Raw genomic sequence first — 19065 nt, forward strand, 5'->3', positions numbered from 1 at the left:
AGGGTACCTGGCCTTCTCTGATGTAATCAGAGTTAGATTTGATTAAGTGATTTTATAAAAAACAGCTAGGAAGCACAATTTAGCAGTGGGTTGCAGAGAAAAAAAATTATGCTGGCAGAAAAGTCCAATTGAGTGATTAAACAGCTCTTCATTTTCTGATTTTATGTTTATGCTAACAAATTTGCTCTCTGAAAAGTGTCCACAAAGCCAAGTCTCTGATTAACACCTTTGTAGGAATGGTTTTTCACCTATTACTGAATTAAACTTGCTTCATTGGAAAGGCAGCAAGATGCATCCTCATTTCAATGTCTACTGAAATAATACAGGTTGACACCAGGAAACATAAACGTCACTGCATCCTTGCTGCTTCCTCATGGGGAAGTCTGTTTAATGTGAAAACAAGGTGATATCTAATCAGCACACAGGTAAGGAATTAAGAAAATCTTTCTTTATGGGTGAAGATGTTTCTCAAAAAATTGTTGCACCAAAGCATCATTGAAATTCAAGTGGAAAGATGATTTTAATATATCACTTGTACATTTTGTACTGCTCTTCTGGTGACAATGTAGTTTGTTTTTGTCAATTACCATTTTAATAATAGGGTAAAGAAAATTAAGTGGATTTTTGAAAGAAAACAATACTGTCAATATACTATTAAAACAAATTAAAATGGTAAAAGTTATTGTACTTTAAGTAAAAATAAAAGAGCCAAAATATCAATCCCAGTTTTGGATTACTTTAATTAACAAAAAACAATGCATATAGCAGAAGATAGTTTCAATCTGCCTACCTCTGGGTTATGGGCCCAGCATGCTTCCGTTGCAGTACTCTGCTGCTTATGTAAGTGCAAGAGATCCTGAAGCACTCACTCATCATGGGAAAGTAGCAATGTGTTTCTTACAAAAACTCTCCAGATTATTGACTTTTTAAAGTTTTTCTAGGAAACGTTCTAGATTGATGCTTATTAGCCTTTGTCAGAATAAACTTTTACGAGGTGTCTCTGTGGTGCAATCGGTTAGCATGTTTGGCTATTAACCAAAAGGTTGGTGGTTCAATCCCACCCAGGGATGTAATTGACCTTGTGATCAGATTTTGGTGATCTTTAAGTAGACAAGTCAAAATTTCAAACCCCCTCTTATGATGTAGGGTACCTGGCCTTCTCTGATGTAATCAGAGTTAGATTTGATTAAGTGATTTTATAAAAAACAGCTAGGAAGCACAATTTAGCAGTGGGTTGCAGAGAAAAAAAAATTATGCTGGCAGAAAAGTCCAATTGAGTGATTAAACAGCTCTTCATTTTCTGACTTTATTTTTATGCTAACAAATTTGCTCTCTGAAAAGTGTCCACAAAGCCAAGTCTCTGATTAACACCTTTGTAGGAATGTTTTTTCACCTATTACTGAATTAAACTTGCTACATTGGAAAGGCAGCAAGATGCATCCTCATTTCAATGTCTACTGAAATAATACAGGTTGACACCAGGAAACATAAACGTTACTGCATCCTTGCTGCTTTCTCATGTGGAAGTCTGTTTAATGTGAAAACAAGGTAATATCTAATCAGCACACAGGTAAGGAATTAAGAAAATCTTTCTTTATGGGTGAAGATGTTTCTCACAAAATTGTTGTCCCAATGCATCATTGAAATTCAAGATGGAAGATGATTTTAATATATCACTTGTACATTTTGCATTGCTCTTCTGGTGACAATGTAGTTTGTTTTTGTCAATTACCATTTCAGTAATAGGGTAAAGAAAATTAAGTGCATTTTTTAAAGAAAACAATGCTGTCAATATACTATTAAAACAAATTAAAATGATAAAAGTTATTGTACTTTAAGTAAAAATAAAAGAGCCAAAATATCAATCCCAGTTTTTGATTACTTTAATTATAAAAAAAAAATGCACATAGCAGAGGATAGTTTCGATCAATCGACCTCTGGGTTATGGGCCTAGCATCCTTCCATTGCACTACTCTGCTGCTCATGGAAGTCCGAGAGATCCTGAAGACTAAATTGATTAAAGGCCTAAAAGTACTGGACTATAAGGAAAGACTTACTAGGCTGAATATGTATACACTAGAAAAGAGGTGCCTAAGAGGAGATATTATTAATATCTTCAAATATGTAAAGATACATAACAAAGAGTTATCAGAGGAATTATTTATTAAAAGAACACGTGGTCACGCGCTGCGACTGGAGGAAAGTTCAGAACGCAATGGAGGAAAGGGTTCTTAACTGTTAGGGCAATCAGGATGTGGAATTCCCTGCCAGGGAAGGTGGTAATGGCGGACTCTGTAATTGGATTTAAAAAAGGAATGGATACATTTCTGAATGAAAAAGCTATCCAAGGTTATAATACTTAAAATATCAACAAGGTTAATCCGGGGGTAACATGAGTTATAGTAGCTAACTAGTCATAAAACATTATTCAGCAAGTATGTAGAATCATCACAACTTAAAACAGGTTGAACACGATGGGCAATTTGCCTCTATTCAACCTCAAAAACTATGTTACTATATGTTACTATATTACTGTAGTATACAGAACACCACAATGCAATGAGCAGTGATAGTGAGCACTGATGAGGATACTAGAACTGACACTGAGCAGCAAGATGCAGCACTGGACTATTAGTAATGTACTGTAGTATGCTGAGCACCACAATGCAGCACAAGACAATGAGCAGTGATACTGAGCACTGATGAGGATACTACTGAGAACTGACACTGAGCAGGAGAGACACACTACTAGTATTACTGAGCAGCAATAAGTAACCACTGATACTGAGCACTGATATTGAGATTTCCACTGAGAGAACATAGCCACGTCCTCTCCGCTCTCTCTTCAATGCACGAGTAAAAATGGCGGCAACGCGCAGCTCTATATATAATATCCGAATCTCGCGAGAATCCGACAGCGGGATGATGACATTTTCCCTTGTTCAGGTTTTCCGAGTCAGGCGGGAACAACCGAGCCTGCCTCCGACCAGTGTAAACAACGTGGAGTTCGTGGGGAATTCGGTTCTCGGAGAACCGAACCCGCTCCTCTCTACCTTATACCCATCAATTTTTTTTATTTTCAATCTAAGCCCCTGCAGTTTTCTGTAAGCATCTGCTTCGCTATCATGATCAACAAGTCACAAGGGCAAACACTCAGGGCTTGAGGCATAGATCTTTGGACCAGCTGCTACAAGCATGGCAGAGGTGTCACTATCACTGGTGACACCCAGAGAGGTGGCGAGGGAGATTGTAATGCAGTGCGTGCAAATAAGCAGCGCAATGGTAAAAAGGAGGCATGATTTCATAGGTAGGGGCGTGGCCTGGTGGCCTGAATCTACATTTTGTTGCTCCGGGTGTCCCGGGGGTTGGGGGCTGCACCCGGGGACTAGTGTGTAAGCGGTGCTGGCTCCTGCACAGTGACAGGGCATGGCCACCCAGTATGACACCTCCCTTCTTGACCATGCTGTAATTGCAGTCGCACTGCAGTTCAGCGTGATCATAAACAATGGTGTAGCCTCCTGCTGGTGCAGACTGTATGTGCGCGCAGGAAGCCGCCACCATTTTTGTGATCACAGCGGCTGAATGTGATGTCATACAGCCGCTGTGACCACGCCCCCTGTGTCTCCTCCATTGCAGACCCCATTTTGAAGCCTTGCCCCCGCACTGCTCCATCCCTGACTTGGAAATGGAGTGTTGCTGACCCCACTCTCCCCCCCTGCCCCGATTGACAGGCAGAGGCGATCGCATGCAGGCACATGCATATGCTCTTAGCAATTTTTGCAGTTGGATCGCTTATTGTGATTGCAATCCAACCTGAATCAGGCCCTATTACCTATCACAATGCGCTGCGGGCAGTACAAAATTGGGTTAATATAGGAGAAAAACCCCCAGACCTGTGCTCCTTAACTGTACCTGGTGGCTAGTGGAGCGGCTGCCCAGTAATCAGTGTCCACCCCAGTGCGCACACGGCCCACCCCCTACGGCCACGCTCCCCTTTATCAGCGGCCTCGTGATCCGGAAGGGCGGTGTGTGTGTGTGACTGACCTTAGGAAGAAACCGGAGCCTCCGCTGCAGTGACCCAGCAACCAGGGCACGGGAGTATACAGCGCCGCTGGGAGTGATGAAGCTGCAGTAAAGATGTCTATTAGACCTAGCCTGCTGCAGCCCTTGTAGATTATCATAAAACAAGTTCTTCTTTTCTTGTCAAAATTAATAGCTAAGAATAGGCTGCCTGAGGCAGGCCCCTGTTAAGTGGCCTGCTACTGAAGGCACCAACTACAAACTGAGCTCCCTGTTCATGGAAGCGGGGTTATAGAGGAGGATGCGCTGAGCATCTTGGGAACAGTCAAAAGCTTTGAGCCGGTTGGTGCCTCAGATCAAGATCCTACTCTACACCCCAATGTGAATCCTTGTGGAGTCCAGTGTACCCCACAGAAGAAATTAATGTGTCACACCCATTGGCAGCAACCTAAGAATAGCTGCTGACGGGCACAATTGAGAAAGGAAGGGGGGGGGGGGGCATTTGAATCCAGCACATAGATGCAATTCAAATATGTAATTTGTACCTTCCTATTTTAAAATATAATGGATGAACCTCACCCTGTGAGAACAATCTTCATGATCAAGAGATCTAATATGTAAAATAAGTATGAGTTGGGATAGGGCTGGGGAGGGTGGCAGCTCGGGCAGCCCCTCCCCCGTCAAGTTAAGGAGATTCAACTGAGGAAGCACAAGGGAACTCTCGTCTGGGGACAACAACTGCAGGGAGACCACATCTTTTCAGATGAACATGGGAGGGCGGAAGGCTGCCTAATACTTAAGCACCATCAAATATCAAACCATATCCAACAACTAGTACAAGCATTCCTGGGGGAAGGTCTGCAGCAGACGGATTTGCATACGGTGATGTCATCCAAGCAGTGGGCCAAAGTTGGCTGGAACCCTCATCTGCATATAAAAAGAGAAAAGGGGCATGCAGGGCATGGCGGCCTTTTGCAGTGCTTGGATGACCCCTAGTTCGCATTAAACACCCCCACCCTTCTTTGGTGTGGGGCTCATGTTGGCCATGCCCCATCCCCTGAAGCATTCATGCTGATTTCTTGCAACAGCTGGGCACTGTAACAGCTCCAGAGCTGCTCTGTAAGGCAAGTAAAAGGGTGTGGGCCCTGCAGCACCACCTGTAGTTCGCATTGTGCGTTGGAAGGCACAAAGTAAGCAGACGGGAGGAGAAGTCAGGATAGTACACAAGGGCATCCTTTTTTCTTAGTCCATAGAGGATGCTGGGGTCACATTAAGAACCATGGGGTATAGACGGGATCCGCAAGAGACATGGGCACTTTAAGACTTTCAAAGGGTGTGAACTGGCTCCTCCCTCTTTGCCCCTCCTCCAGAATCCAGTTATAGGAACTGTGCCCAGGGAGACGGACATTTCGAGGAAAGGATTTATTGTTAAACTAAGGTGAGCATCTTACCAGCTCACACCTTAAGCATGCCGCAGAACGTGGCATTCAACAGAACACAAGCCAACGGCATGAACAATTGCAGCAAAAAGCTGACCAGAACCGTAACACAACATGTGTATAACCACAAGTAATAACTGCAGACACAGTATGGACTGGGACGGGTGCCCAGCATCCTCTACGTACTAAGAGAAAAGGATTTACCGGTAGGTATTAAAATCCTATTTTCTCATACGACCTAGAGGATGCTGGGGTCACATTAAGAACCATGGGGTTATACCAAAGCTCTTGAACGGGTGGGAGAGTGCGTACGACTCTGCAGCACCGAATGACCCAACTTGAGGTTATCATCAGCCAAGGTATCAAACTTGTAAAACTTAGCAAAAGTGTTTACTAAATAGCTGCTCTACAAAGTTGCAATGCCGAGACTCCCCGACCAGCTGCCCAGGATGAACCCACCTTTCTAGTAGAATGGGTCTTCACCTAATTCAGTAACGGCAATCCTGCCGTGGAATGAGCATGCTGAATCTTACCACAGATCCAGCGCATAATGGTCTGCATGGAAGCAGGACACCCAATCCTGTTGGGAGCATACAGGACAAACAGAGCCTCTGTTTTCCTAATCTGAACCGTTCTGGTGACATAAATTTTCAAAGTTCTGACCACAGCCAGAGACTTTGACTCAACGAAGGTGTCAGTGGCCAAAGACACCATGTGGAAAGATGAACCACCTTTGGCAGAAATTGTTGACGTGTCCTCAATTCTGCTCTATCTTCATGAAAGATCAAATAAAGGCTCTTGTGATACTGCATGGTTTGTACTGTTTTCCATGTGCTCCCAGATCTTTCAAGCAAGTAGCATGGTCAAGAAAGTTCTGTTTGAAAAGAAACAAACATTTACTGTCATTGTTATGCAAATAAACTTACATTAAAGCTAACAAGAAAGCACACTCGTTCTGTCTTTAAACTGATAAAAGAAACCCCAATAATATGGGGCATGCAAAAATTGAGATAAAACTCAGTTTTGCTCCTCTCCACGGAAATCTTTAATAAAAGGCGAAATATTTGTTAGTTCTGAAGAGAAACCAGAGCATGACCAAGATTCCACCTGTCGCCTGAGTGCTATGCCAGCAGTTCTCATTCAGCTCAAAGTGAGCACCCAATTTGAATGAAAGAAAGCAGATTTCTCACCAGGCTTCCCCTTGCTATAAACATGGTTTGTACTCTTTTCCATGTGCTCCCAGATCTTTCAAACAATTAGTGTGGTCAAGAAAGTTCTGTTTGAAAAGAAACAAACATTTACTGTCATTTCTATGCAAATGAGCTTACATTAAAGCACACTCGTTCTATCTTTAAACCGATAAAATAAAACCCCAATAAGATGGGGCATGCAAAAATTGAGATAAAACTCAGTTTTGCTCCTCTCCACGGAAATCTTTAGTAAAAGGCGAAAGATTTGTTCGTTCTGAAGAGAAACCAGAGCATGACCAAGATTCTACCTGTCGCCTGAGTGCCATGCCAGCAGTCCTCATTCAGCTCAAAGTGAGCACCCAATTTGAAAGAAAGAAAGCAGATTTCTCACCAGGCTTCCCCTTGCTATAAACATGGTTTGTACTCTTTTCCATGTGCTCCCAGATCTTTCAAGCAATTAGTATAGTCAAGAAAGTTCTGTTTGAAAAGAAACAAACATTTACTGTCATTTCTATGCAAATGAGCTTACATTAAAGCACACTCGTTCTATCTTTAAACTGATAAAAGAAACCCCAATAAGATGGGGCATGCAAAAATTGAGATAAAACTCAGTTTTGCTCCTCTCCACGGAAATCTTTAATAAAAGGCGATAGATTTGTTCGTTCTGAAGAGAAACCAGAGCATGACTAAGATTCCACCTGTCGCCTGAGTGCCATGCCAGCAGTCCTCATTCAGCTCAAAATGAGCACCCAATTTGAAAGAAAGAAAGCAGATTTCTCACCAGACTTCCCCTTGCTATAAGCATGGTTTGTACTCTTTTCCATGTGCTCCCAGATCTTTCAAGCAATTAGTATGGTCAAGAAAGTTCTGCTTGAAAAGAAACAGACATTTATTGTCATTGTTATGCAAATAAACTTACATTAAAGCTAACAAGAAAGCACACTCGTTCTGTCTTTAATCTGATAAAAGAAACCCCAATAATATGGGGCATGCAAAAATTGAGATAAAGCTCAGTTTTGCTCCTCTCCACAGAAATCTTTAGTAAAAGGCGAAAGATTTGTTCGTTCTGAAGAGAAACCAGAGCATGACCAAGATTCCACCTGTCGCCTGAGTGCCGTGCCAGCAGTCCTCATTCAGATCAAAGTGAGCGCCCAATTTGAAAGAAAGCAGATTTCTCACCTGTCTTCTCCTTGCTATAAGCATGGTTTGTACTGTATTCCATGTGCTCCCAGATCTTTCAATCAAGTAGCATGGTCAAGAAAGTTCTGTTTGAAAAGAAACAAACATTTACTGTCATTTCTATGCAAATGAGCTTACATTAAAGCACACTCATTCTATCTTTAAACCGATAAAAGAAACCCCAAAAAGATGGGGCATGCAAAAATTGAGATAAAACTCGGTTTTGCTCCTCTCCACGGAAATCTTTAGTAAAAGGCGAAAGATTTGTTCGTTCTGAAGAGAAACCAGAGCATGACCAAGATTTTTATCTGAAAATATGTGTTCTCCCTGCAGTTGTTGTCCCCAGATGAGAGTTCCTTTGTGCTGACTCAGTTGAATCTCCTTTACTTGACAGGGGGATGCTCGAGCAGCGACCCTCCCCAGCTCTAGCCCAACTCCTACTTACCTGCCAGGTGAGATACTATGATCATGAAGGTGCTTCTCCCAGGGCAAGGCTCACCCATTGCACTCTGGGTGTGCTGCTTCTGCGATTTCCCCAAATGTGGGAAACTTGACTGCATAATTTGTGTTTCCCCTGGTCGGCTCTCGTATAATTCAGATCTCTTTGTCTCAGGTCTCTCTCCAGCCTAGTTTGCTGTCTGTTTCCACTTCTCTTTTCTTGAGCCGCTCCCTTCTATGCCCTTGCGCACTATCCTGACTTCTCCCGTCTGCTTACTTCGTGCCTTCCAACGCACAATGCAAACTACAGGTAGTGCTGCAGGGCCCACACCCTTTTACTTGCCTTACAGAGCGTCTCTGGAGCAGTTACAGTGCCCAGCTGCTGCAAGAAATCAGCTTGAATGCTTCAGGGGCTGGGGCATAGCCAACATGAGCCCCACACCGAAGGAGGGTGGAGGTGTGTAATGCGAACTAGGGGTCATCCAAGCGCCGCAAAAGGCCGCCATGCCCTGCACGCCCCTTGTCTCTTTTCATATGCAGACGAGGGTTGAAGCCAACTTTGACCCACTGTTTGGATGACATCACCATATGCAAATCCATCTGCTGCAGGCCTTCCCCCAGGAATGCTTGCACTAGTTGTTGCATTTGGTTTGTTGTTTGGGGGTGCTTCAGTATTAGGCAGCCTTCTGCCCTCCCATGTTCATCTGAAAATATGTGTTCTCCCTGCAGTTGTTGTCCCCAGATGAGAGTTCCCTTGTGCTGCCTCAGTTGAATCTCCTTTACTTGACAGAGATGTGCCTGAGCAGCGGCCCTCCCCAGCCCTATCCCAAATCATACTTATTTTGCATAGGCGATACCATGGTCATGAAGATTGTTCTCCCAGTGTGAGGTTCATTCATTGCATTCTGGGTATGCTGACCCCTGTGATTTCCCCAAATGTGGGAAACTCGACTGCATTATTTGTGGTAGTGGGGGACTGTGTTTGTGCTTTCCTCTGGTCAGCTCTGGTAAAAATCAGATTTCTTTATCTCAGATCTTCCTCTAGCCTTGTTCTTCTTTCGAGAGTTCCCTTGTGCTGCCTCAGTTGGATCTCTTTCACTTGACAGGGGTGTGCCCGAGCAACGACCCTCCCCAGCTCTAGCCCAACTTCTACTTACCTGCCAGGTGAGATACTATAATCATGAAGGTGCTTCTCCCAGGGCAAGGCTCACCCATTGCACTCTGGATGTGCTGCCCCTGCGATTTCCCCAAATGTGGGAAACTTGACTGCATAATTTGTGTTTCCCCTGGTCGGCTCTCGTATAATTCAGATCTCTTTGTCTCAGGTCTCTCTCCAGCCTAGTTTGCTGTCTGTTTCCACTTCTCTTTTCTTAAGCCGCTCCATTCTATGGCCTTGCGCACTATCCTTACTTCTCCCGTCTGCTTACTTTGTGCCTTCCAATACACAATGCAAACTACAGGTAGTGCTGCAGGGCCCACACCCTTTTACTTGCCGTACAGAGCAGCTCTGGAGCTGTTACAGTGCCCAGCTACTGCAAGAAATCAGCTTGAATGCTTCAGGGGCTGGGGCATAGCCAACATGAGCCCCACACCGAAGGAGAATGGAGGTGTTTAATGCGAACTAGGGGTCATCCAAGCGCCGCAAAAGGCCGCCATGCCCTGCACGCCCCTTTTCTCTTTTCATATGCAGACGAGGGTTGAAGCCAACTTTGACCCACTGCTTGGATGACATCACCATATGCAAATCCATCTGCTGCAGGCCTTCCCCCAGGAATGCTTGCACTAGTTGTTGCATTTGGTTTGTTGTTTGGGGGTGCTTCAGTATTAGGCAGCCTTCTGCCCTCCCATGTTCATCTGAAAATATGTGTTCTCCCTGCAGTTGTTGTCCCCAGATGAGAGTTCCCTTATGCTGCCTCAGTTGAATCTCCTTTACTTGACAGAGATGTGCCTGAGCAGCGGCCCTCCCCAGCCCTATCCCAAATCATACTTATTTTGCATAGGAAATACCATGGTCATGAAGATTATTCTCCCAGTGTGAGGTTCATTCATTGCATTCTGGGTATGCTGACCCCTGTGATTTCCCCAAATGTGGGAAACTCGACAGCATTATTTGTGGTAGTGGGGGACTGTGTTTGTGTTTTCCTCTGGTCAGCTCTGGTAAAAGTCAGATTTCTTTGTCTCAGATCTTCCTCTAGCCTTGTTCTTCTTTCGAGAATTCCCTTGTGCTGCCTCAGTTGGATCTCCTTCACTTGACAGGGGGGTACCCGAGCAGCGACCCTCCCCAGCTCTAGCCCAACTCCTACTTACCTGCCAGGTGAGATACTATGATCACGTAGGTGCTTCTCCCAGGGCAAGGCTCACCCATTGCACTCTGGGTGTGCTGCTCCTGCGATTTCCCCAAATGTGGGAAACTTGACTGCATAATTTGTGTTTCCCCTGGTCGGCTCTCGTATAATTCAGATCTCTTTGTCTCAGGTCTCTCTCCAGCCTAGTTTGCTGTCTGTTTCCACTTCTCTTTTCTTAAGCCGCTCCATTCTATGGCCTTGCGCACTATCCTTACTTCTCCCGTCTGCTTACTTTGTGCCTTCCAATGCACAATGCAAACTACAGGTAGTGCTGCAGGGCCCACACCCTTTTACTTGCCGTACAGAGCAGCTCTGGAGCTGTTACAGTGCCCAGCTACTGCAAGAAATCAGCTTGAATGCTTCAGGGGCTGGGGCATAGCCAACATGAGCCCCACACCGAAGGAGGGTGGAGGTGTTTAATGCGAACTAGGGGTCATCCAAGCGCCGCAAAAGGCCGCCATGCCCTGCACGCCCCTTTTCTCTTTTCATATGCAGACAAGGGTTGAAGCCAACTTTGACCCACTGCTTGGATGACATCACCATATGCAAATCCATCTGCTGCAGGCCTTCCCCCAGGAATGCTTGCACTAGTTGTTGCATTTGGTTTGTTGTTTGGGGGTGCTTCAGTATTAGGCAGCCTTCTGCCCTCCCATGTTCATCTGAAAATATGTGTTCTCCCTGCAGTTGTTGTCCCCAGTGAGAGTTCCCTTATGCTGCCTCAGTTGAATCTCCTTTAATTGACAGAGATGTGCCTGAGCAGCGGCCCTCCCCAGCCCTATCCCAAATCATACTTATTTTGCATAGGAGATACCATGGTCATGAAGATTATTCTCCCAGTGTGAGGTTCATTCATTGCATTCTGGGTATGCTGACCCCTGTGATTTCCCCAAATGTGGGAAACTCGACAGCATTATTTGTGGTAGTGGGGGACTGTGTTTGTGTTTTCCTCTGGTCAGCTCTGGTAAAAGTCAGATTTCTTTGTCTCAGATCTTCCTCTAGCCTTGTTCTTCTTTCGAGAATTCCCTTGTGCTGCCTCAGTTGGATCTCCTTCACTTGACAGGGGGGTACCCGAGCAGCGACCCTCCCCAGTTCTAGCCCAACTCCTACTTACCTGCCAGGTGAGATACTATGATCACGTAGGTGCTTCTCCCAGGGCAAGGCTCACCCATTGCACTCTGGGTGTGCTGCTCCTGCGATTTCCCCAAATGTGGGAAACTTGACTGCATAATTTGTGTTTCCCCTGGTCGGCTCTCGTATACTTCAGATCTCTTTGTCTCAGGTCTCTCTCCAGCCTAGTTTGCTGTCTGTTTCCACTTCTCTTTTCTTAAGTGCCTTCCAATGCACAATGCAAACTACAGGTAGTGCTGCAGGGCCCACACCCTTTTACTTGCCGTACAGAGCAGCTCTGGAGCTGTTACAGTGCCAAGCTGCTGCAAGAAATCAGCTTGAATGCTTCAGGGGCTGGGGCATAGCCAACATGAGCCCCACACCGAAGGAGGGTGGGGGTGTTTAATGCGAACTAAGGGTCATCCAACGCCGCAAAAGGCCGCCATGCCCTGCATACCCCTTTTCTCTTTTCATATGCAGATGAGGGTTCCAGCCAACTTTGGCCCACTGCTTGGATGACATCACCGTATGCAAATCCGTCTTCTGCAGAACTTCCCCCAGGAATGCTTGTACTAGTTGTTGCATTTGGTTTGTTGTTTGGGGGTGCTTCAGTATTAGGCAGCCTTCTGCCCTCCCATGTTCATCTGAAAATATGTGTTCTCCCTGCAGTTGTTGTCCCCAGATGGGAGTTCCCTTGTGCTGCCTCAGTTGAATCTCCTTTACTTGACAGAGATGTGCCTGAGCAGCGGCCCTCCCCAGCCCTATCCCAAATCATACTTATTTTGCATAGGAGATACCATGGTCATGAAGATTGTTCTCCGAGGGTGAGGTTCATTCATTGCATTTTGGGTATGCTGACCCCTGTGATTTCCCCAAATGTGGGAAACTCGACTGCATTATTTGTGGTAGTGGGGGACTGTGTTTGTGCTTTCCTCTGGTCAGCTCTGGTAAAAGTCAGATTTCTTTGTCTCAGATTTTCCTCTAGCCTTGTTCTTCTTTCGAGAGTTCCCTTGTGCTGCCTCAGTTGGATCTCCTTCACTTGACAGGGGGGTACCCGAGCAGCAACCCTCCCCAGCTCTAGCCCAACTCCTACTTACCTGCCAGGTGAGATACTATGATCATGAAGGTGCTTCTCCCAGGGCAAGGCTCACCCATTGCACTCTGGGTGTGCTGCTCCTGCGATTTCCCCAAATGTGGGACACTTGACTGCATAATTTGTGTTTCCCCTGGTCGGCTCTCATATAATTTAGATCTCTTTGTCTCAGGTCCCTCTCCAGCCTAGTTTGCTGCCTGTTTCCACTTCTCTTTTCTTGAGCCGCTCCCTTCTATGCCCTTGTGCACTATCCTGACTTCCCCGTCTGCTTACTTTGTGCCTTCCAACGCACAATGCAAAATACAGGTAGTGCTGCAGGGCCCACACCCTTTTACTTGCTTTACAGAGCAGCTCTGGAGCTGTTACAGTGCCCAGCTGCTGCAAGAAATCAGCTTGAATGCTTCAGGGGCTTGGGCATAGCCAACATGAGCCCCACACCGAAGGAGGGTGGAGGTGTTTAATGCGAACTAGGGGTCATCCAAGCGCCGCAAAAGGCCGCCATGCCCTGCACACCCCTTTTTTATTTTCATATGCAGACGAGGGTTGAAGCCAACTTTGACCCACTGCTTGGATGACATCACCATATGCAAATCCATCTGCTGCAGGCCTTCCCCCAGGAATGCTTGCACTAGTAGTTGCATTTGGTTTGTTTTTTGGGGGTGCTTCAGTATTAGGCAGCCTTCTGCCCTCCCATGTTCATCTGAAAATATGTGTTCTCCCTGCAGTTGTTGTCCCCAGATGAGAGTTCCCTTGTGCTGCCTCAGTTGAATCTCCTTTACTTGACAGAGATGTGCCTGAGCAGCGGCCCTCCCCAGCCCTATCCCAAATCATACTTATTTTGCATAGGAGATACCATGGTCATGAAGATTGTTCAACCAGGGTGAGGTTCATTCATTGCATTCTGGGTATGCTGACCCCTGTGATTTCCCCAAATGTGGGAAACTCGACTGCATTATTTGTGGTAGTGGGGGACTGTGTTTGTGCTTTCCTCTGGTCAGCTCTGGTAAAAGTCAGATTTCTTTGTCTCAGATCTTCCTCTAGCCTTGTTCTTCTTTCGAGAGTTCCCTTGTGCTGCCTCAGTTGGATCTCCTTCACTTGACAGGGGGTGCCCGAGCAGCAATCCTCCACAGCTCTAGCCCAACTCCTACTTACCTGCCAGGTGAGATACTATGATCTTCACTGTTAGGGCAATCAGGATGTGGAATTCCCTGCCAGGGAAGGTGGTAATGGCGGACTCTGTAATTGGATTTAAAAAAGGAATGGATACATTTCTGAATGAAAAAGCTATCCAAGGTTATAATACTTAAAATATCAACATGGTTAATCCGGGGGTAACATGAGTTATAGTAGCTAACTAGTCATAAAACATTATTCAGCAAGTATGTAGAATCATCACAACTTAAAACAGGTTGAACACGATGGGCAATTTGCCTCTATTCAACCTCAAAAACTATGTTACTATATGTTACTATATTACTATGTTACTGTAGTATACAGAACACCACAATGTAATGAGCAGTGATAGTGAGCACTGATGAGGATACTAAAACTGACACTGAGCAGCAAGATGCAGCACTGGACTATTAGTAATGTACTGTAGTATGCTGAGCACCACAATGCAGCACAAGACAATGAGCAGTGATACTGAGCACTGATGAGGATACTACTGAGAACTGACACTGAGCAGGAGAGACACACTACTAGTATTACTGAGCAGCAATAAGTAACCACTGATACTGAGCACTGATATGGAGATTTCCACTGAGAGAACATAGCCACGTCCTCTCCGCTCTCTCTTCAATGCACGAGTAAAAATGGCGGCAACGCGCAGCTCTTTATATGGAATCCGAATCTCGCGAGAATCCGACAGCGGGATGATGACATTTTCCCTTGTTCAGGTTTTCCGAGTCAGGCGGGAACAACCGAGCCTGCCTCGGACCAGTGTAAACCACGTGGAGTTCGTCGGGAATTCGGTTCTCGGAGAACCGAACCCGCTCCTCTATATATACTATATTACTATGTTACTGTAGTATACAGAACACCACAATGCAATGAGCAGTGATAGTGAGCACTGATGAGGATACTAGAACTGACACTGAGCAGCAAGATGCAGCACTGGACTATTAGTAATGTACTGTAGTATGCTGAGCACCACAATGCAGCACAAGACAATGAGCAGTGATACTGAGCACTGATGAGGATACTACTGAGAACTGACACTGAGCAGGAGAGACACACTACTAGTATTACTGAGCAGCAATAAGTAACCACTGATACTGAGCACTGATATTGAGATTTCCACTGAGAGAACATAGCCACGTCCTCTCCGCTCTCTCTTCAATGCACGAGTAAAAATGGCAGCAACGCGCAGCTCTTTATATGGAATCCGAATCTCGCGAGAATCCGACAGCGGGATGATGACATTTTCCCTTGTTCAGGTTTTCCGAGTCAGGCGGGAACAACCGAGCCTGCCTCGGACCAGTGTTAACCACGTGGAGTTCGTGGGGAATTCGGTTCTCGGAGAACCGAACCCGCTCCTCTCTACCTTATACCCATCAATTTTTTTATTTTCAGTCTAAGCCCCTGCAGTTTTCTGTAAGCATCTGCTTCGCTATGATGATCAACAAGTCACAAGGGCAAACACTCAGGGCTTGAGGCGTAGATCTTAGGACCAGCTGCTACAAGCATGGCAGAGGTGTCACTATCACTGGTGAGACCCAGAGAGGTGGCGAGGGAGATTGTAATGCAGTGCGCGCAGATAAACAGCGCAATGGTAAAAAGGAGGCATGGTTTCATAGGTAGGGGCGTGGCCTGGTGGCCTGAATCTACATTTTGTTGCTCCGGGAGTCCCGGGGGTTGGGGGCTGCACCCGGGGACTAGTGTGTGAGCGGTGCTGGCTCCTGCACAGTGACAGGGCATGGCCACCCAGCATGACGCCTCCCTTCTTGACCATGCTGTAATTGCAGTCGCACTGCAGTTCAGCGTGATCATAAAAAATGGTGTAGGCTCCTGCTGGTGCAGACTGTAGAGAAAAGCTGCTGTGACCACGCCCCCTGTGTCTCCTCCGTTGCAGACCCCATTTTGAAGCCTTGCCCCCGGACTAAGAGAAAAGAATGCCCTTGCGCACTATCCTGACTTCTCCTCCCGTCTGCTTAATTTGTGCCTTCCAACGCACAATGCGAACAACAGGTGGTGCTGCAGGGCCCACACTCTTTTACTTGCCTTACAGAACAGCTCTGGAGCTGTTACAGTGCCCCGCTGCTGCAAGAAATCAGCTTGAATGCTTCAGGGGATGGGGCATGGCCAACATGAGCCCCACACCAAAGGAGGGTGGGGGTGTTTAATGCGAACTAGGGGTCATCCAAGCACTGCAAAAGGCCGCCATGCCCTGCATGCCCCTTTTCTCTTTTCATATGCAGATGAGGGTTCCAGTCAACTTTGGCCCACTGCTTGGATAACATCACCATATGCAAATCCGTCTGCTGCAGACCTTCCCCCAAGAGTGCTTGTACTAGTTGTTGCATATGGTTTGATATTTGATGGTGCTTCAGTATTAGGCAGCCTTCCGCCCTCCCATGTTCATCTGAAAAGATGTGGTCTCCCTGCAGTTGTTGTCCCCAGATGAGAGTTCCCTTGTGCTGCCTCAGTTGAATCTCCTTTACTTGACAGAGATGTGCCTGAGCAGCGGCCCTCACCAGCCCTATCCCAAATCATACTTATTTTGCATAGGAGATACCATGGTCATGAAGATTGTTCTCCAAGGGTGAGGTTCATTCATTGCATTCTGGGTATGCTGACCCCTGTGATTTTCCCAAATGTGGGAAACTCGACTGCATTATTTGTGGTAGTGGGGGACTGTGTTTGTGCTTTCCTCTGGTCAGCTCTGGTAAAAGTCAGATTTCTTTGTCTCAGATCTTCCTCTAGCCTTGTTCTTCTTTCGAGAGTTCCCTGGTGCTGCCTCAGTTGGATCTCCTTCACTTCACAGGGGGGAACCCGAGCAGCGACCCTCCCCAGCTCTAGCCCAACTCCTACTTACCTGCCAGGTGAGATACTATGATCATGAAGGTGTTTCTCCCAGGGCAAGGCTCACCCATTGCACTCTGGGTGTGCTGCCCCTGCGATTTCCCCAAATGTGGGAAACTTGACTGCATAATTTGTGTTTCCCCTGGTCGGCTCTCGTATAATTCAGATCTCTTTGTCTCAGGTCTCTCTCCAGCCTAGTTTGCTGTCTGTTTCCACTTCTCTTTTCTTCAGCCGCTCCCTTCTATACCCTTGTGCACTATCCTGACTTCTCCTCCAGTCTGCTTACTTTGTGCCTTCCAATGCACAATGCAAACTACAGGAAGTGCTGCAGGGCCCACACCCTTTTACTTGCCTTACAGAGCAGCTCTGGAGCTGTTACAGTGCCCAGCTGCTGCAAGAAATCAGCTTGAATGCTTCAGGGGATGGGGCATGGCCAACATGAGCCCCACACCAAAGGAGGGTGGAGGTGTTTAATGCGAACTAGGGGTCATCCAAGCACCGCAAAAGGCCGCCATGCCCTGCACGCCCATTTTCTCTTTTCATATGCAGATGAGGGTTGAAGCCAACTTTGACCCACTGCTTGGATGACATCACCGTATGCAAATCCGTCTTCTGCAGAACTTCCCCCAGGAATGCTTGCACTAGTTGTTGCATTTGGTTTGTTGTTTGGGGGTGCTTCAGTATTAGGCAGCCTTCTGCCCTCCCATGTTCATCTGAAAATATGTGTTCTCCCTGCAGTTGTTGTCCCCAGATGAGAGTTCCCTTGTGCTGCCTCAGTTGAATCTCCTTTACTTGACAGAGATGTGCATGAGCAGCGGCCCTCCCCAGCCCTATTCCAAATCATACTTATTTTGCATAGGAGATACCATGGTCATGAAGATTGTTCTCCCAGGGTGAGGTTCATTCATTGCATTTTGGGTATGCTGACCCCTGTGATTTCCCCAAATGTGGGAAACTTGACTGCATTATTTGTGGTAGTGGGGGACTGTGTTTGTGCTTTCCTCTGGTCAGCTCTGGTAAAAGTCAGATTTCTTTGTCTCAGATTTTCCTCTAGCCTTGTTCTTCTTTCGAGAGTTCCCTTGTGCTGCCTCAGTTGGATCTCCTTCACTTTACAGGGGGGTACCCGAGCAGCGACCCTCCCCAGCTCTAGCCCAACTCCTACTTACCTGCCAGGTGAGATACTATGATCATGAAGGTGCTTCTCCCAGGGAAAGGCTCACCCATTGCACTCTGGGTGTGCTGCCCCTGCGATTTCCCCAAATGTGGGAAACTTGACTGCATAATTTGTGTTTCCCTTGGTCGGCTCTCGTATAATTCAGATCTCTTTGTCTCAGGTCTCTCTCCAGCCTAGTTTGCTGTCTGTTTCCACTTCTCTTTTCTTCAGCCGCTCCCTTCTATACCCTTGTGCACTATCCTGACTTCTCCTCCCGTCTGCTTACTTTGTGCCTTCCAATGCACAATGCAAACTACAGGTAGTGCTTCAGGGCCCACACCCTTTTACTTGCCTTACAGAGCAGCTCTGGAGCTGTTACAGTGCCCAGCTGCTGCAAGAAATCAGCTTGAATGCTTCAGGGGATGGGGCATGGCCAACATGAGCCCCACACCAAAGGAGGGTGGGGGTGTTTAATGCGAACTAGGGGTCATCCAAGCACTGCAAAAGGCCGCCATGCCCTGCATGCCCCTTTTCTCTTTTCATATGCAGATGAGGGTTCCAGTCAACTTTGGCCCACTGCTTGGATAACATCACCATATGCAAATCCGTCTGCTGCAGACCTTCCCCCAGGAGTGCTTGTACTAGTTGTTGCATATGGTTTGATATTTGATGGTGCTTCAGTATTAGGCAGCCTTCCGCCCTCCCATGTTCATCTGAAAAGATGTGGTCTCCCTGCAGTTGTTGTCCCCAGATGAGAGTTCCCTTGTGCTGCCTCAGTTGAATCTCCTTTGCTTGACAGAGATGTGCCTGAGCAGCGGCCCTCACCAGCCCTATCCCAAATCATACTTATTTTGCATAGGAGATACCATGGTCATGAAGATTGTTCTCCCAGGGTGAGGTTCATTCATTGCATTCTGGGTATGCTGACCCCTGTGATTTTCCCAAATGTGGGAAACTCGACTGCATTATTTGTGGTAGTGGGGGACTGTGTTTGTGCTTTCCTCTGGTCAGCTCTGGTAAAAGTCAGATTTCTTTGTCTCAGATCTTCCTCTAGCCTTGTTCTTCTTTCGAGAGTTCC

The 19065-nt window shown here is 46.5% G+C and overlaps 20 non-coding genes and 1 pseudogene across 20 annotated transcripts; 16 read left to right on the forward strand and 5 right to left on the reverse strand.

Annotated features, from left to right (window-relative positions):
• The first annotated feature begins 996 nt into the window (after window positions 1-996).
• On the forward strand, window positions 997-1070 carry TRNAN-AUU (transfer RNA asparagine (anticodon AUU)). The gene has a single exon. It is a non-coding gene; the product is annotated as a tRNA-Asn (tRNA).
• Window positions 1071-6436: 5366 nt separating this feature from the next.
• On the reverse strand, window positions 6437-6552 carry LOC135010941 (U5 spliceosomal RNA). Its single transcript, XR_010210207.1, has one exon. It is a non-coding gene; the product is annotated as a U5 spliceosomal RNA (small nuclear RNA).
• Window positions 6553-6827: 275 nt separating this feature from the next.
• Window positions 6828-6943, reverse strand: LOC135010885 (U5 spliceosomal RNA). The gene has a single exon (XR_010210151.1). It is a non-coding gene; the product is annotated as a U5 spliceosomal RNA (small nuclear RNA).
• Window positions 6944-7217: 274 nt separating this feature from the next.
• LOC135010931 (U5 spliceosomal RNA) lies at window positions 7218-7333 on the reverse strand. The gene has a single exon (XR_010210197.1). It is a non-coding gene; the product is annotated as a U5 spliceosomal RNA (small nuclear RNA).
• A 286-nt stretch (window positions 7334-7619) lies between these two features.
• Window positions 7620-7735, reverse strand: LOC135010888 (U5 spliceosomal RNA). Its single transcript, XR_010210154.1, has one exon. It is a non-coding gene; the product is annotated as a U5 spliceosomal RNA (small nuclear RNA).
• A 270-nt stretch (window positions 7736-8005) lies between these two features.
• LOC135010886 (U5 spliceosomal RNA) lies at window positions 8006-8121 on the reverse strand. Its single transcript, XR_010210152.1, has one exon. It is a non-coding gene; the product is annotated as a U5 spliceosomal RNA (small nuclear RNA).
• A 144-nt stretch (window positions 8122-8265) lies between these two features.
• On the forward strand, window positions 8266-8428 carry LOC135010798 (U1 spliceosomal RNA). Its single transcript, XR_010210085.1, has one exon. It is a non-coding gene; the product is annotated as a U1 spliceosomal RNA (small nuclear RNA).
• A 671-nt stretch (window positions 8429-9099) lies between these two features.
• Window positions 9100-9263, forward strand: LOC135010655 (U1 spliceosomal RNA). The gene has a single exon (XR_010209950.1). It is a non-coding gene; the product is annotated as a U1 spliceosomal RNA (small nuclear RNA).
• A 152-nt stretch (window positions 9264-9415) lies between these two features.
• Window positions 9416-9578, forward strand: LOC135010823 (U1 spliceosomal RNA). Its single transcript, XR_010210109.1, has one exon. It is a non-coding gene; the product is annotated as a U1 spliceosomal RNA (small nuclear RNA).
• Window positions 9579-10249: 671 nt separating this feature from the next.
• Window positions 10250-10413, forward strand: LOC135010717 (U1 spliceosomal RNA). Its single transcript, XR_010210012.1, has one exon. It is a non-coding gene; the product is annotated as a U1 spliceosomal RNA (small nuclear RNA).
• A 152-nt stretch (window positions 10414-10565) lies between these two features.
• LOC135010799 (U1 spliceosomal RNA) lies at window positions 10566-10728 on the forward strand. The gene has a single exon (XR_010210086.1). It is a non-coding gene; the product is annotated as a U1 spliceosomal RNA (small nuclear RNA).
• A 670-nt stretch (window positions 10729-11398) lies between these two features.
• LOC135010699 (U1 spliceosomal RNA) lies at window positions 11399-11562 on the forward strand. Its single transcript, XR_010209994.1, has one exon. It is a non-coding gene; the product is annotated as a U1 spliceosomal RNA (small nuclear RNA).
• Window positions 11563-11714: 152 nt separating this feature from the next.
• On the forward strand, window positions 11715-11877 carry LOC135010800 (U1 spliceosomal RNA). The gene has a single exon (XR_010210087.1). It is a non-coding gene; the product is annotated as a U1 spliceosomal RNA (small nuclear RNA).
• A 614-nt stretch (window positions 11878-12491) lies between these two features.
• On the forward strand, window positions 12492-12655 carry LOC135010945 (U1 spliceosomal RNA). Its single transcript, XR_010210212.1, has one exon. It is a non-coding gene; the product is annotated as a U1 spliceosomal RNA (small nuclear RNA).
• Window positions 12656-12807: 152 nt separating this feature from the next.
• On the forward strand, window positions 12808-12949 carry LOC135010811 (U1 spliceosomal RNA; annotated as a pseudogene).
• Window positions 12950-13640: 691 nt separating this feature from the next.
• On the forward strand, window positions 13641-13804 carry LOC135010654 (U1 spliceosomal RNA). The gene has a single exon (XR_010209949.1). It is a non-coding gene; the product is annotated as a U1 spliceosomal RNA (small nuclear RNA).
• Window positions 13805-16523: 2719 nt separating this feature from the next.
• On the forward strand, window positions 16524-16687 carry LOC135010962 (U1 spliceosomal RNA). Its single transcript, XR_010210229.1, has one exon. It is a non-coding gene; the product is annotated as a U1 spliceosomal RNA (small nuclear RNA).
• A 152-nt stretch (window positions 16688-16839) lies between these two features.
• On the forward strand, window positions 16840-17002 carry LOC135010721 (U1 spliceosomal RNA). Its single transcript, XR_010210015.1, has one exon. It is a non-coding gene; the product is annotated as a U1 spliceosomal RNA (small nuclear RNA).
• Window positions 17003-17676: 674 nt separating this feature from the next.
• Window positions 17677-17840, forward strand: LOC135010964 (U1 spliceosomal RNA). The gene has a single exon (XR_010210231.1). It is a non-coding gene; the product is annotated as a U1 spliceosomal RNA (small nuclear RNA).
• A 152-nt stretch (window positions 17841-17992) lies between these two features.
• On the forward strand, window positions 17993-18155 carry LOC135010764 (U1 spliceosomal RNA). The gene has a single exon (XR_010210057.1). It is a non-coding gene; the product is annotated as a U1 spliceosomal RNA (small nuclear RNA).
• A 674-nt stretch (window positions 18156-18829) lies between these two features.
• On the forward strand, window positions 18830-18993 carry LOC135010807 (U1 spliceosomal RNA). The gene has a single exon (XR_010210094.1). It is a non-coding gene; the product is annotated as a U1 spliceosomal RNA (small nuclear RNA).
• The last annotated feature ends 72 nt before the right edge of the window (window positions 18994-19065 follow it).

The sequence above is a fragment of the Pseudophryne corroboree genome, unplaced genomic scaffold, assembly GCF_028390025.1.
Source record: "Pseudophryne corroboree isolate aPseCor3 unplaced genomic scaffold, aPseCor3.hap2 scaffold_237, whole genome shotgun sequence".
NCBI lineage: Eukaryota > Metazoa > Chordata > Amphibia > Anura > Myobatrachidae > Pseudophryne > Pseudophryne corroboree.